Raw genomic sequence first — 16,030 nt, 5'->3', positions numbered from 1 at the left:
GACCTTCATCATATTCCTGAGGTAAAGCTCTGTATAGGGCCATGATATGAGGTAAAGTTTCATTTGAAATCATCTTGCTAATTGTACTTCTAAAACATGAAATGATACATGGCATCATACATAAAACTATTACTACTACTGTCAAAAAAAACAAGCAAGACAATAGTATCCCTTTGAGTCCTGCGACATTAGGTAACCAATTGGTGAGCCATCCCATATCCCATCCTTCCCATGTTTGTACTGGGACATGTGCTATATTCTCCATCTTTGTGGCCAACACACGGATTGCCTCACCATTATCAGAAATGTTAAAGCAACAGGCATTCCCTGTCAAGTTCAAGACTCCACATAGGCCTCCCTGCCTGGCAAGTACATAATCCATTCCCATTTTCAGCTGCAAAATGGCGGCTCTACTTTCATCCAACTGTTGTGCAATAAGTCTCAAACTCTGGGCCGTTGCATTGGTTACAAGTTCCACTACTGCTTGCAATCGAATTATTCTGTTTAGATTATAAATAGGATCCCGTGCCCCTTGTATGAGCTCACCAGGATTCCAGGAGGCAGGATCATAATAGGCTATGATGCGCTCTGGTGGCCAATCATCAGTATCGCTCCAACTTTGGGTACTTCCTCCTGCTATATGAGAAATATCAGCGTTTCTTCGTGTACGCTTGGCCGAACTAGTGGGCATAATCCACATTGGTGGTAATACCCATCCCAAGAAACAAGTCCCACTCCATTTGGAAGGGAGTTTCTTGTATGCCCATTCTCCACATATCCACCACAACCATCGGGTCTGAGGTTTTTGGTACGTGGAGTGCAGAAGGCGAAATATCAAAAGGGGTAGAGAGTTCACAGTGCAGTATGTTAGATTGCCTTTTTCTGTCACAGTTATGTTCCATACCACTTTCCATGCATGAATAAAAGGAGGTGCACAGGGCAAGGTATTCCGAGTTCGATATGTAGTACCGTTTGCCCAGGTTTGACTATTCTTAATATAATCCCAAGTATAGTGGCAATGAGAAGAGCCTATCATGGTAGGATCAGCTGCATCTGATGATTTATGCACACAGATTTCCCCTTGTACAGGTATAACTCGTATTGGTTTAGTTGAGTTCCATCCGGGGAAATTCTGTACTTCTGTTTGGTGTGGCATTTCGCTTACCATACCAATGGCACTTAATGGTATTGGTAATAAGGGCATACCTCCCTCTGAATCATCTGGCCCAAGAGAGCAAACAAGGCAATTAGTCCTATTTGCAACATTGGCTACCATCTCAGCTAAGCCTACCCACATATTGTGGTCATGGCGAAATCCATATTTAGCAAATTTGGTCAGATTCAAGGACCCTTCCCCTTCCCAAGGGATCAGGATTAATAATAAAATCATGTTGATGTCTAGCATATGCATTCCTTCCACAAAAGATTACCTTATTGTGATAGCAAATAAATATTAGCCCCAATATAATTCCCCCAGTGACAGAAATGGGGAACCACCAAGACCAAAACATATATCCCGAGGATCCCCAATGAGTAATATCCCTTATAATTGTTCCACAAGGGGGCAGTCAATCAATTGTATAAGAGAATCTTCCCGTTCACAGTCGCTGGTTCAGACGCTCCTCAAGCTTCAGGCGTGCGCAGGTCAGCCAGCTTCCAGGTTGTGGCTGCAGCAGGCCGGTCATCTAAATGTTGCCCGTGACCTAGCCCGTTCCCGGTAGGGCTAGATACAGGGGTTTTTGGAGAGAGTCAGTTTTAAAGGATTAGAGGGGTCACCTTTGCACATCCAACTGCCTTCGGACTTCTTCAAACGAGAGTGATGAATCCAGGGGGTCACCTCAGCTACCTTCACCGCTGTTGGAGTAGAGAGCAAGACGGTGTAAGGTCCACGCCACTTAGGTGCAAGTGGATCGCGTTTCCACTCTTTCACCCATACGCTATCGCCAGCCTGGAACTGATGAATCGGCTCGGCAATGCTGCACGGCGTGCGCTCGAGGGCCCACCTGTTAAGAGAAACAAAAACACGGGAGAGAGATTGCACTTGTCCCTGTGTCACATGATCTCCTATTTGTTTAAGGTCAGCTGGAATATCCTGAACAAAAGAGGGCGGCCTCCCATACAGGAGCTCAAAAGGTGACAACTTAAGTCTTTTTGTGGGTGCACACCGAACACGAAACAGTGTTATGGGTAACACATCTACCCATCCCAATCCCGTTTCCTGGGTTAATTTTGCCAATTGGGTTTTCAGAGTCCGATTGCACAAGTGTCTGGCGGTAGGTGGTAAGTCTGGCTAGGTGAATTGCATTGTTTGGATCCCAATTAGGATCTTCCAAGGGAAAGTTGTCCTGGAGATGACGGTCAATATTAAAAATATTTCCCACTCTGGCCTGCTCACGCAAATATATCTGTGCCTTTTCAATTATGTCTCTCCTTTCCTCAGTGGTGAAAAGAGTATTTAGGAGCTGGCGACAATCTGTCCAAGTAGGGCTATGAGTATTTACTATTGAAGTCACCAAGTCCATCATAGCCTGAGGTTTTTCTGCGAAAGATGGGGTGTGTGTTTTCCAATTCATCAGATCCGTAGTCGTGAATGGAATATATTGCAGGGTCGAAGTTCGAGGTGGCCATGGTCCGGGTTGCCCGTTAACCAGCACAGGCTCCTCAAGTGCATCAAATACTCTTCTAAGAGGGGCTACTACGTGACCTTTCTCTTCAATTTGCTCTAGGGGCCTCAAATCATAGGGGATGGTATCTGTCCCAAGGCGTTCTTTTAGCAGCTTTATACGCCTGGCTGTATTGCTTGCTGACCGATCAAAGTCTCCCTGTAACTTCTGTAATATTTCTCTGGGACTTGGATGTACAGGGGTTTGGGGTGGGCAATCAGTTGTTCCACTAAAGGAGACTGTAGATGGAGGTCTATTAGGAGTCACAGGTGGAATAACCACTTCTGCTTGGGCTTTATTATAGGACTCCAATGCCTCCTGAAGATATTTATCATAATCTATCAAGGAATCAAGCTCTGTGACTCCACCCCCATTATTCATTCCAGTTTCTTGCCTTGGGGTTACAACTGGTGGAGTGTTTGGATTAGGCTCCCTTCGATGTGGAGCATAGGGTGGAGGTGGAAGCACCTCTTCCTCTGGTCCCTCAAAAATGGGTTTGAGTTTATTTGGCAAGATTCCTTTCCTAGCTTCGGCTTTTACAGCCAATAATTTGCATCGTTTGACTTTGCATTCCCTTATCCATGGAGGATTTTTATTTAATGTGCTCAGCCAGGAATCTATATATGAAAATTGTTCTGGGCACCCTCCAGTTTCTTTGGCGATATTAGTCCAAAGTTTACTTACTAAATTTATATCAAAGGTTCCCTGAGATGGCCATTCAGTATTTTGTTTTGGCCATTCTAGTTCACATAACGTTCTCAAGCGCTCTGGCGTCATTTTGACTCCATATGCCCCTGAGAAGGCTTTCTTAAAATTATTTAACATACATTCAAGAGGTGTATTTCCCCCCTTTGAACCCCCAACTCCCATTGTATGGCCCTGTGAAGTATCCACTCAGTCACTCACACACTTGCTTCGTGAGGTTCCTTGCCCAGATGGAGTCGCCTCACTGGGAACCGAAGTACTACCCACTCCACACTCAGGTCAGCTACAGATTGTTCTGTACTTTCTCACACATACAATGCGCTGGATACTTCACCACACTCTACCTCCCAATTTTCCCTTTTTCCTCCACCAGACCAACATCTGATGTACCCAACCACCTAGCGTACTCAGTTCCCCCTTACTGAGACGCAGAAGTTTGAACAAGACTTCTCTTCCTCCCAATTAATTGGAGGGCCAAAAATCCCTTTGTGCACTTACCCTTGGCTGGTTCCCTGTTTCCCCCCGGTCCGTCGCCGCCAGTGAGCAGGGTATCAGACAGACGAGTCTTCTGCGTTCCCCCTGGAAAAATTTACCAGTGCACGCTGGGTAAGCAGTTTAGAGATCCTCTCTCTTGTACCCTGCCCAGTAGGGCGAAGGGGCTGCGTTCCAGCAGACCACTTATCCGAGTCACAGGGGCACCATAAAATGTAGCACCTCTGCTTGTGGTTAACGCTTAGCTGGAATGAAATATTCAACGCAGCAATAGAGAAATTAAAATAGTAATTTATTTGTCAGACAAATAAATGAGAGGCACAGTGGTATATGGTTACCAAGCTCTGGCCTGGCCTCCTGCCATTCTGGCCAGCACTTATATTTCCTTAATCCAGCCCCCTTGCTCCTCCTTTGGCTGCCTCTGTCCAATCAGCCTGGTTGAAATTCCTTTTGGCTGTTTGCTAGAACCAATCACAAAAGATACACCCATTTCCTTCTGTCCTTTTATGGAACACAAAGAGCTATATATTCTTCCATCTATAAATGACAAATAAGTAGTAATATATCTTACATGTGTCTCAACAAGGAATCTTAATTACCAGCTCACCTCTTGCCCTCCTTGCCCTATTGCCTTCCAAAACAGATAGTTAATCTTGAATTTTTATCTTCAACAGATGTCAAGGATCTTGAGTTCACATCAACATTGAAAGATCTCCTTCATTTGAAGGTTTCTAAACAAAAAGCCTGACAACTATATATCAGGAGTGCTCTATGGCGTCTCCTGTCTGGCAGGGGGCTAGGCTGGTGGCTGACTTAATTTCAGGATAGTTAAAACTCTTACAACTATATGAAATAAGAACCTAGCATTTCTTAAATCCTTTGCATAATTACATTTAAGCCAATATATTTAATACATTATCATAGGTAGCCTTTTAAAAGGAATAAGGCCTTTGTAAAGTAAAAAAGGAACTCAGTAAAAAACAGCTTCAAAAGAAGCCTCTTCAGTTTACACCCCTCCTTTCACCCCTCCTTTCCAGCCAGCTGCTTTCCCATTAGCTCTTCCCAACATTTATTGCCCTTTAACTCTCTCTGTTTAAAAAAGAAACAGCTTTAAAAGATTTCCTTAAAATGCTCTCTTTTTCTGCCAGCTAGATGCCTCTCCATTGCTCTTGGCCTTTTTAACCTTAGGAAGAAGATATGGCTCATTTTACTGGGAGGCACATGGTATCATTTTATTATTTACTCATTCCTAATTATGTTTATCTCTGCTTTTTTTATCTTCTGTAACATGTAGGATCAGTGTCCTCGCTCTCAGCCTGTAATTTCCTTTTTTACGACTTTGAGAATTGTTTTCTGCTATAAATCAGGGGGCCCCTTGTCTAGGAGGAAAAAACATTGCCAAGGCCTTTTAGGCAGCTGGTCTTTTGCCTGGCATGAAACATTTGAAAATCTTTAAGATCATTTTAAGATTCAGGCCCTGATCAAGCCTTAATAAAAATGCAGGCTTATGATTAGATGCCTCAGGATCACACACACTCCAACACTCCTCAGATGAAAATAGGGAAATTTCTCACTCCCCTCAACCCCCCAGAGCATTTCCTGTCAGAAGAAGGGCGAGTGCCGCCACCACCACCCCGTGGGACACAGCGCACACGGCCTCCACTGTCCTGAGAAAACCCCTTAATCCTGATTTTATTTTATTCTTTTTTAGATTCACAAAAAGAAAAAACACACACCAATAAATACATTTTAGAAAGGGGCAATATTAGATGCACAATAATGCACAAAGCATATATATATATATATATATATATATATATATATATATATACACACACACACATATACACATATACACAGATTCAAGACTCCTTTCTTCCGTCCCAGGGTCTCCCTGCCCTCTGCCTGCCCCTCAGAGCCAGTGTGTCCTGCAGGGCTGGACCTCAGTGGCAGCAGCCTCTGCTCCTTGCCCCCTCTCCTGCAGCCCCTAGGAGCTGCCCAAGGGAGGAGGCCTTTAGTTAAGTTAAAAATGGTTTACTTACAAACTCTACAGTGGTCAGATTCATGTGCTTTTCCACACAACATTCAGAAAAGTTGTACAGGCAATAAAACCTGGCTTAGTTACAGTGGTGAAAATTTGTAAATTACTGGTATTAGTATAGGAACACAAGAATGGCTTGCAAGAGCCATATGGTCTGAGCTGCAACCAGTTCAAAATCTCTTCACAGGTTGAGCTTCTTTGGTAGACTGGAGGAGAATAATAGGCCTGATTACCTAGTTCTTCCCAAGGGGAGCTAAGCCTGGCAGGACAGCCTGCTCTATGGCAGGAGCCCTGACTTGGGCCCCAGGTTATAGGGGCCCAATGGCATAATGACATATGACACAATGTGACATCCTGACACCCTGATGTCACGTTACATTGGTGGCATAGCAGCGCTTTCGAGGCCTCGCGAGAACTTCAATGCAACTTCCAGTTTCTACTGGAAGTTGTGTTCCGAGGCTTTGTAGGGCCTCGGACATCATCTGGGAGGTTTCGTTGGGGCTCTGATGTGACTGGCAGATGTGATCTCACAACCACTGGCAGTCATCTTTGAGAATTCCTGGAGAACAGGCGAAGTCCTGGCAGACTGGAGAAGGGCAAATGTTGTCCCTATTTTCAAAAACGGGAAAAGAGAGGACCCAAATAATTACCGCCCAGTCAGTCTGACATCAATACCAGGGAAGATTCTGGAGCAGATCATTAAGCAAACAGTCTGTGAGCACCTAGAAAGGAATGCTGTGATCACCAATAGTCAGCATGGATTTCTGAAAAATAAGTCATGTCAGACTAACCTGATCTCGTTTTTTGACAGAATTACAAGCCTGGTAGATGAAGGGAACGCAGTGGATGTAGCCTACCTTGATTTCAGCAAGGCATTTGACAAGGTGCCCCATGATATTCTTGTAAAGAAGCTGGTAAAATGCGGTCTTGACTATGCTACCACTCAGTGGATTTGTAACTGGCTGACTGACCGAACGCAAAGGGTGCTCATCAATGGTTCCTCTTCATCCTGGAGAAGAGTGACTAGTGGGGTGCCACAGGGTTCTGTCTTGGGCCCGGTCTTATTCAACATCTTTATCAACGACTTGGATGATGGACTCAAGGGCATCCTGATCAAATTTGGAGATGGCACCAAACTGGGAGGGGTGGCTAACACCCCAGAGGACAGGATCACACTTCAAAACGACCTTGACAGATTAGAGAACTGGGCCAAAACAAACAAGATGAATTTTAACAGGGAGAAATGTAAAGTATTGCACTTGGGCAAAAAAATGAGAGGCACAAATACAAGATGGGTGACACCTGGCTTGAGAGCAGTACATGTGAAAAGGATCTAGGAGTCTTGGTTGACCACAAACTTGACATGAGCCAACAGTGTGACGCGGCAGCTAGCATCTAGATCAAGGGAAGTAATAGTGCCACTGTATTCTGCTCTGGTCAGACCTCACCTGGAGTACTGTGTCCAGTTCTGGGCACCACAGTTCAAGAAGGACACTGACAAACTGGAATGTGTCCAGAGGAGGGCAACCAAAATGGTCAAAGGTCTGGAAACGATGCCTTATGAGGAACGGCTAAGGGAGCTGGGCATGTTTAGCCTGGAGAAGAGGAGGTTAAGGGGTGATATGATAGCCATGTTCCAATATATAAAAGGATGTCACATAGAGGAGGGAGAAAGGTTGTTTTCTGCTGCTCCAGAGAAGCGGACACAGAGCAATGGATCCAAACTACAAGAAAGAAGATTCCACCTAAACATTAGGAAGAACTTCCTGACAGTAAGAGCTGTTCGACAGTGGAATTTGCTGCCAAGGAGTGTGGTGGAGTCTCCTTCTTTGGAGGTCTTTAAGCAGAGGCTTGACAATCATATGTCAGGAGTGCTCTGATGGTGTTTCCTGCTTGGCAGGGGGTTGGACTCAATGGCCCTTGTGGTCTCTTCCAACTCTATGATTCTATGATTCTATGATTCTATGACTTGCAGTAGAAACTGGAAGTCACATCGGAGCCCCATGTTGTGGGTGCCCTGCAACCCCAGGCCCCCTAGAGCTGGCACTTATGTTCTATCATCTGAACCCCTTCATGTATCAATTAGACTAAAACATGTGGGTTATATGAGGCTAGTTATCCCACAAATATAACATAGAAAAATGCATTCGATTGGGGAAATGTTATTTGCAAAAAATTGTATATTAGAGGAAATCCACACTAAAATGTGACCTTGTATGTAGACTTTTACCCCAAAATTCAGCAAACTGATGTAGAAATGTAGAGAAATGAAGATTGGAAAAATTACAGAAACATTGAATGGTAGAAGCTGGAAGGCACTATGAGGGTCATCTAGGCCAACCCCCCTCTATGGGATTCAAACCCATGATCCTGAGGTTAAGAGCTTAATGCTCTACCAACTGAGCTATGCCAGCCCATTTAAGTGAAAAACTGAAAGACACCTGTCAGGGGTTCAGAAGGAGAGACACAGGAGGGGGAGCAAATGGAGAGTGAGGAGGAGGAGTACGAGGGGGGCGCAGGCAGTGACAGTGGCCAGAGTTATTCCACAAGCCTCTCTAGCGAATCGGAGGACTCACAGAAGGGAGCGCCGGTGGCCAGAGCAAGGGAGATTCCAAGGGAGAAACCTCAAGAGGGAGGGGCCAGCGGGGAGTCTCTGAACAGCAGCTGGAGATCAGGGCCAGCGTCTCCACCAGAGCGCAGTGGGGAGGGGGAGTCCCAGGAGTCGGGACCAGTGTCCTCACCACCAGAGGGAGGAGAGGAGTCAGGTTTGGCAACACCCACATCAGGAAGCGGGGAAACGGTCAGAAGGAAAGTCACCGGCTGGGCGCGCGCGCCAAGTTCAAATGTACAGGAGCGCGGCACAGCGGGGAGCCCGGGAAGGGAGCCAGGTCCTAAAGCCCGCCGGAGGGAGGGGCAAGACTCAGGAGGCTCCGCGTCAGAGGAGTCCAGGAAGGAGGGAACCCCAGAGGGCAGAAGGACCCAACGCAGGAAAGAGCAGCGCAAGAGGTGGAGCCAGGCTAGAATCTTAAACTGGTGTGGGTGGAGCAGTGAGTCAGAGGGGACTTAGCCGGTCTAGCGTTAAGACGTGGGCCTGCGCGCCCAGAGCTTGGAAATGGAAACTAAACTTCAATAAAGACTTTTGTATATAATATCCACTGGGCGTTGGTCCTCTGTGAGCTGGGACCTAGCGGCAGTCCTGACAACACCCAAATCGACAGATACAACCATCCCCACCTGTGGCCAATCAGATGTTGCTGGTTCACAATTCTCCCTGGCCCTGAGTATTAGGATGGGCTGGCCAGCACCGGGGCAAGGCAACTAATTTGCACCCCCTAACCCGTGGATTTGCGCCCCCTAACCCATGGATTTGCGCCCCCTAACCCTAACCCCAGATGTTGCACCCGGTGCGGCCGGCCCCCCCTGCACCCCCACGCTACGCCACTGGGGCTGGTGGGACGTATAGACAAGACTGAGCTTGATGCTCCCGTGACTTGGCAGAAGAGAGCTTCCTCGGGTCCTAAAAAGGCTGATGACTCTAGTAATGACCAGATCTCCTTCCTCCTGCTGCTCTCAGCCTCCTTCTTTGAATCCATCCTTGTTTTTTTGTCTGCAGCTCAGCCATGAGGAGTCCAAGAGTCCTCTGCTCTCCCTCCCGCAGTGTGATTTGAACCTGTGTAGGTGGGAAGCCCACTAAAAAAGTTTGCATTTGTTATTGCTAAGTGAAACCAGCTGGGATCTGAAGGCTGCAGATCCAGCCTCTGAGACATGCCAAATGGTGCTTTTTGGAGCCAAGTTTTTTCACAGCGGAATGGGGTTTGCTAGTTTTAACCACTTGCACACATGCACGCACGCACACACACACAAACATGCATGCACGGACCCGCCCCCCCCGGGCATCCATTTGTGGGAGTCATAAAGCCATGGCAGAGGTTTGTAAATGCTGCAGGGTACCTCCGGACCTCGTGACCAGCACTCTGAGCTTTACAATGTATTGGAATGTAATGACCTTATATGGCGATGGGTGCAATTAAAAGTTTAACCGGATGAGGTAACATGAGATTGGCAAACGGCCATGCGGCTGGACAGAACAAAGGATAATAAAAGTTACCGGAGAGGAAGAAGAAGTTGGAATGAGCTGCCCTCCGTCCATGAAAATATTGCAGGCTCTCTGTGTCTTTATTTTATGCTAAACAAGTGCCATTTGTGATGGCTGGCTCCGACAAGTGGTGCCCTCTCTGAGGATGAATAAAAGAATACGGCTGAGGCTTTTAAAAGAGAACCGTGAGAGGCAACTTAAAGAAAACAGTCTGAGGCAGACTAAGAGGATTTTAAAAGAAACTGTGAGAGGTTTTTCGATCCAAGCAGTGGATATCATTGGCTCACTACGTCCGGCAAGGATTGCAAGCGCTTTACATCTTTAAAAAAGATCCCGGTGAGTTCAATTCTTTTTTTTATCTTATTTTAGAAACATGGGCAGCTCTTTGACTACTCCCCAACAGAAATTTTTAAGAGATTTAAAATTTCTCCTCTCCTCCAACAAACTGGAAGTTCCTGATGGTGATTTGATACAGCTCATTCTGGCCATCGATGAACATTGCCCCTAGTTTCCTGCAGATGGGACGTGGGAATTAAAACAATGGGATAAGATTGGAGCACATTTTCATGGACACCCCAGCATAGGTGTTCGGATTTTAAATGCATGGTGCAAGGTTCGTTATGCCATGGGCTCTTTATCACCAAAAAATATCTCCATGGCTGTATTGCCAACATCACCCCCGGCTTCTTTAGTCCAGCCTGCTGTGATGCCGCCTGTTCCAGCACTCGCTTTGCCAGCAGCCCCAGACCCCAAATCTCCGGACTACAGTTCCTCACCAGAGGACCCAATCCTGCAAAAATACAGTGGTCTGGCTGGAAATGACCCTACTCTTTCAGCGGCAGAACCAGCTACCCCTTTTCAACGTGCAGTCCTTGCCTGTTCCTTAATTCGGGATACTGTGGCATTTCCCGTTATTGTGCCTCCTGCTGGTGCTCCAGCAGGAATTCAAGCCCAGCTTTTGGTTCCAGATGACATCAAGCTTTTGGCACGTACAGTTTTACCCCCATCAGCAGGTGTATTGTTTGCCCACGAATGGGAAACTGCCTGCCATGTTTATGCTCCAGCTTTGTTACAACAAATCAGAGGGAATAATCCAAATATTACCCTCGCAGACGTCCTAGACGCCATGATGGGGCGTGGTCCCTTCGCTCAGGCCTCAGTGCAAGCCACACTGCTGCAAATCTTATTGAGGGACACTGCTCTTGCTGCTAAACAAGCAATGAGAAAAATTCCAGAACCCACCAGTGTTCAGTCTAGATGGGGGTCGATCAGGCAAGAGGCAAGAGAATCATATTCCTCCTTCATGGATAGGCTGCTTACAGCAGTGAGTCGCCAAATTGAAAATCCTGAAGCCAAACAAATAATTATGAAACAATTGGCCTTTGAAAATGCAAATGAGGATTGTAAGGTTGCGTTAAGACTGATAATACACAATCCTGCCACAGACACAGCAGCTATGCTTCACATTTGTCAGTCTGTTGGTACAGCCACTCATAAAGCACAACTGTTAGCAGCAGCGTTAAATAAAAACCAGCCTGTAGCCACTGATACAACATTTTTCCAGTGTGGCAAACCAGGATCACCGATACCCCAGTGTGGGTAGAACAGCATCTACCAAAAGAAAAATACGCAACAATGGCACCAGCTTATTTCTGAACAATTGACCCTTGGCCACATTGAACTGTCTTCATCCCACTGGCTCCAGCAGACAGGGAATGGTTTGCTTTTACATTGCCAGTATATAACAATTCGCAGCCCACCCAGCGATATCAGTGGGTTGTCCTGCCTCAAGGCATGCGGAACTCCCCTACACTTTGTCAACATTTTGTGGATGAAGCATTGAAACCTTTCCGCATGCGCCACCTAGAGGTCATATGTTATCATTACACAGATGACATTTTGATCGCTACAGATAGGTAGCCGTGTTGGTCTGCCATAGTCAAAACAAAAAAAATTCCTTCCAGTAGCACCTTAAAGACCAACTAAGTTAGTTCTTGGTATGAGCTTTCGTGTGCATGCACACTTCTTCAGATACACTGAAACAGAAGTTACCAGACCCTTCTATATAGTGAGAAGGTGGGGAGGGGTATTACTCAGAAGGGTGGTGGGAATGGGTGATTGGCAGATAGCTGTGATGAGCCTGTTGACGACTCTTAACGACTGCAATAGGTCTTACAGGAAAAAGCAAGGGGTGAGAAGGTGAAAAATGGCTTTGTCATGTATAATGAGATAAGAATCCAATGTCTTTGTTCAGACCAGGTCTCTCCATGGTTTTAAGTTTGGTAATAAGTTGCAATTCAGCAGCTTCTCTTTCCAGTCTATTTCTGAAATTCCTTTGTAGTAAAACAGCTACTTTGAGATCTTGTATAGAATGTCCTGGGAGATTGAAGTGTTCTCCTACTGGTTTCTCTGTCTTGTGATTCCTGATGTCAGATTTATGTCCGTTTATTCTTTGGCGTAAGGTTTGGCCTGTTTGTCCAATATAGAGAGCTGAAGGACACTGTTGGCATTTGATGGCATACACAATGTTAGATGATGAGCAATTAAATAGTCCCGAGATGGCATGTGTGATGTTGTTGGGGCCAGTAATGGTGTTGTCCGGGTGTATGTGGCAGCAAAGTTGGCATCTGGGTTTATTGCAGGCTCTGGTGCCAGTGTCCGTGTTAAGTCTGGTTGTAGTATTATTGTGGGTTAGGAGTTGTTTAAGATTGGGTGGCTGTCTGTAGGCAATGAAAGGTCTTCCTCCCAGAGCTTGAGAAAGAGAACTGTCATTGTCCAGGAGAGGTTGTAGATCTCTGATGATGCGTTGTACTGTTTTAACTTGGGAGCTGTATGTGATGACTAGAGGTGTTCTGTTATTTTCTTTTTTGGGTCTGTCTTGCAGCAAGTTCTCTCTGGGTATCAGTCTGGCTCTGTTGATCTGTTGTCTAACTTCATCTGCTGGGTATTTTAGTTCTAAAAAGGTTTGCTGTAGATCTCTTAGGTGAGAGTCTCTGTCTGTAGAATTGGAACAGATACGGCTGTAACGTAGTGCCTGGCTATATACAATGGACTGTTTGGTATGTTTGGGATGGTAGCTAGAGGCATGTAGATATGTTTGTCGGTCAGTTGGTTTACGGTATATTTGATCGCTGCAAAGGAACTCCCGCCTGGCATTTTCCAAGAACTTTCTGCCATGTTAGCAGAAGCGGGACTCTACGTAGCACCTGAAAAAATTCAATTGACGTTGCCCGCCACCTACCTGGGACATAAAGTCTCTGCACAAGCAGCACTGCCTATTGTTCCCCAACTGACTATCCCTTCAAACATGAAGCTTGTGCAATTGCAACAACTACTTGGGCATCTGAATTGGGCTCGCTCTTTCCTTGCATTACCTACCAGCACATTATCACCATTGTTTTCAGCGTTCGCAGGCCACAAGGATCCAGCAGATGTAATCCAGGTCACTTCGGCAATGATTACTGCATTACAAACCGTTATTCAGCACCTGCGATCTATTCTCGTGGACAGGGTCACAGAAGCCTTTGCACATGAGCTGCATCTAGCAGTGTTTGCTACAGCCTTGTTGTCAACAGGGATCTTATATGCTCAGACGGACAAAAAGAAGACTATCTGCATTATACAATGGTTACATTTACAAAATACCCCACCAAAAAAAATTTATTCAGTAATTGAATCCACATCAGACATTGTCATAAAAGGCCGTTCTCGTGCCTTGACCTTGAGCGGTTTCGATGTTGCATCAATCTATTTGCCTTTCTCACAGACAAAACAGCAGCACTTATTCATAACTAATGCTGCTGTGCAAATCGCCTTAGCGGATTTTATAGGTGTCATCATTTTTAACCCTCCGAAGGATGACCGTTTGACATTTCTGACACAGGTCACCTATGTTCTGGCTACCCCCTTGTCTCTCACACCTCTCCCCTCTGCACTGACCCTTTTCACGGATGGAACAAGAAGTAGGGGAGTAGTGACGTGGGGGGAGGGAGGAAAATGGAAATGTTTATTTACCCCTCCACAGTCTTCTGCTCAGCGAGCTGAGCTAGCAGCTGTGATTCTTGCCTTTCAATCCTTTCCTACTCAACCTTTCAATCTTATTGTGGATACTCAGTATGTATATCGCCTTTTTGCTATTTTACCAATATCTTATATAACTCCTTCCTTGGATTCTGATTTGTTTTCTTTGTTTCTCGCCCTGCAGGCCTTACTTCAGCACAGAGAGTTCCCTTATTATGTTGCACATCTTCGCTCCCACACATCGCACCCAGGGTATTTAGCAGAAGGCATTGCAAGAGCAGATGCAGCGTTGAGGGACATTTCTGCCTTTTCTCTCTTTTCTGATCCTGTACTATGTCATAACACCTTTCATCTCCCTGCGAAAGCATTGGCTAAGCAGTTTTCTATTCCTTTGGCCCAAGCTAGGGATATTGTGTCCCAATGTGCTTCCTGTTCAAAATCTCAGCTGGCCGTCCCTTTTGATGCTGTCAATCCTAGGGGCACGTCTGCATTGGCGTGTTGGCAGATGGATGTCACACACACACCTGTGTTGGCTCCACTCTCCAAGGTTCACCTCACGGTGGACACCCACTCTGGAATCATATGGGCTATGCCCATGAGGGGGGAAACAGCTCGTCATGTCATTCAGCACACCATTCGCTGTTTCTTAGTCATGGGTAAACCTGCGTGCATCAAAACTGATAATGGTCCAGCATATATTTCTAAACATTTTCGGAATTTTGTATGTTGTGGAATGTGAAATTAACTCATGGTATACCCTTTAACTCCACAGGGCAAGCGATAGTGGAAAGAGCACACCTGACGTTCAAAACACTATTGCTTAAACAGCTTGGCGGCCGAAGCATACCAACAGCGGATATCCCTTCGGCTGTTCACCAAGTTCTTTTTGTACTTAACCATCTTTTATATCCACATAACAGGACCCATACCCCCGCTGAATTGCATTTTAGGAAGGAAGAGGCACTCCCCCGCCCCTTGGTGGTGTACCGACGCTTGCCTGATCCCGCGTGGCATGGACCTGTCCCGCTGATTACATGGGGACGAGGATACGCGGCAGTGGACGTATAGGACAAGCCTTTGTGGGTTCCAGCTCGATGCGTGCGGCCATGGCGAGCATCTTCAACCACGGAAGCAATATCCTAACCATTTGCCTTGCCATCCTTTGCTGCACCGTTATACAAGGAAGAGAAGCAAACGACCCAGTCCAGTTGAAACCACCATATTTCACCTTATCAGCTGGCAAGCCGCTGTCATCAGAATCCTACTCTGGCTGGCAGCATCCACGGCTCAGCCACTCTCGAACTATAAGAACAGCGTTGTTGAATAAGACTTTTAGGGGAGAAAATTATCATAAGATATGGAGGAATAATATTTTTGTGCAAGATATGATTAAGTTTACCAGTTTATTGCATGCTTCTAAATGTTGGTTATGTATGCACATGCCCCCTTTTGCCAGTCATTCCAGCATAATGCTTCATGGTGTGCCTGTCAATGGATCTTTTCAATTTACTAATATTATATCCCCTAAGCAAACCTTTTGGCCTCCAGTACAATTGACCCTCCATGAGCCTGCCCCTGTTTGTTTTCGAAATAGAGAGGGGAAAGAATCATGGGGCATATATCCAAACTGTCAATATACATTGAAATTCACTTTTAATAGCTCTTGTTCTCTTACAGGAACATACAGTGACCAATCTCAGTGCTATAGGAGTGACACCAGTGCATGGCTATAAATTAGAAAGGAAGCCTACCATGCAGCTTGGAATCAGAATTCTTAGAATCATAGAATCATAGAGTTGGAAGAGACCACAAGGGCCATCGAGTCCAACCCCCTGCCAAGCAGGAAACACCATCAGAGCACTCCTGACATATGGTTGTCAAGCCTCTGCTTAAAGACCTCCAAAGAAGGAGACTCCACCACACTCCTTGGCAGCAAATTCCACTGTCGAACAGCTCTTACTGTCAGGAAGTTCTTCCTAATGTTTAGGTGGAATCTTTTTCCTTGTAGTTTGG

At 45.9% G+C, this 16,030-nt stretch overlaps 1 protein-coding gene across 1 annotated transcript in view; it reads left to right on the top strand.

Annotated features, from left to right (window-relative positions):
- Window positions 1-16,030, top strand: part of NKX6-3 (NK6 homeobox 3) — a 641,500-nt gene that overhangs the window by 150,601 nt on the left and 474,869 nt on the right. The window lies entirely within an intron of this gene.

Source organism: Podarcis gaigeae, assembly GCF_964106915.1.
Source record: "Podarcis gaigeae genome assembly, chromosome: 8".
In the NCBI taxonomy this organism is placed as follows: Eukaryota; Metazoa; Chordata; class Lepidosauria; order Squamata; family Lacertidae; genus Podarcis; species Podarcis gaigeae.
Note: the sequence above shows the minus strand (reverse complement) of the source record. Positions and strands in the feature narration are given on the sequence as shown.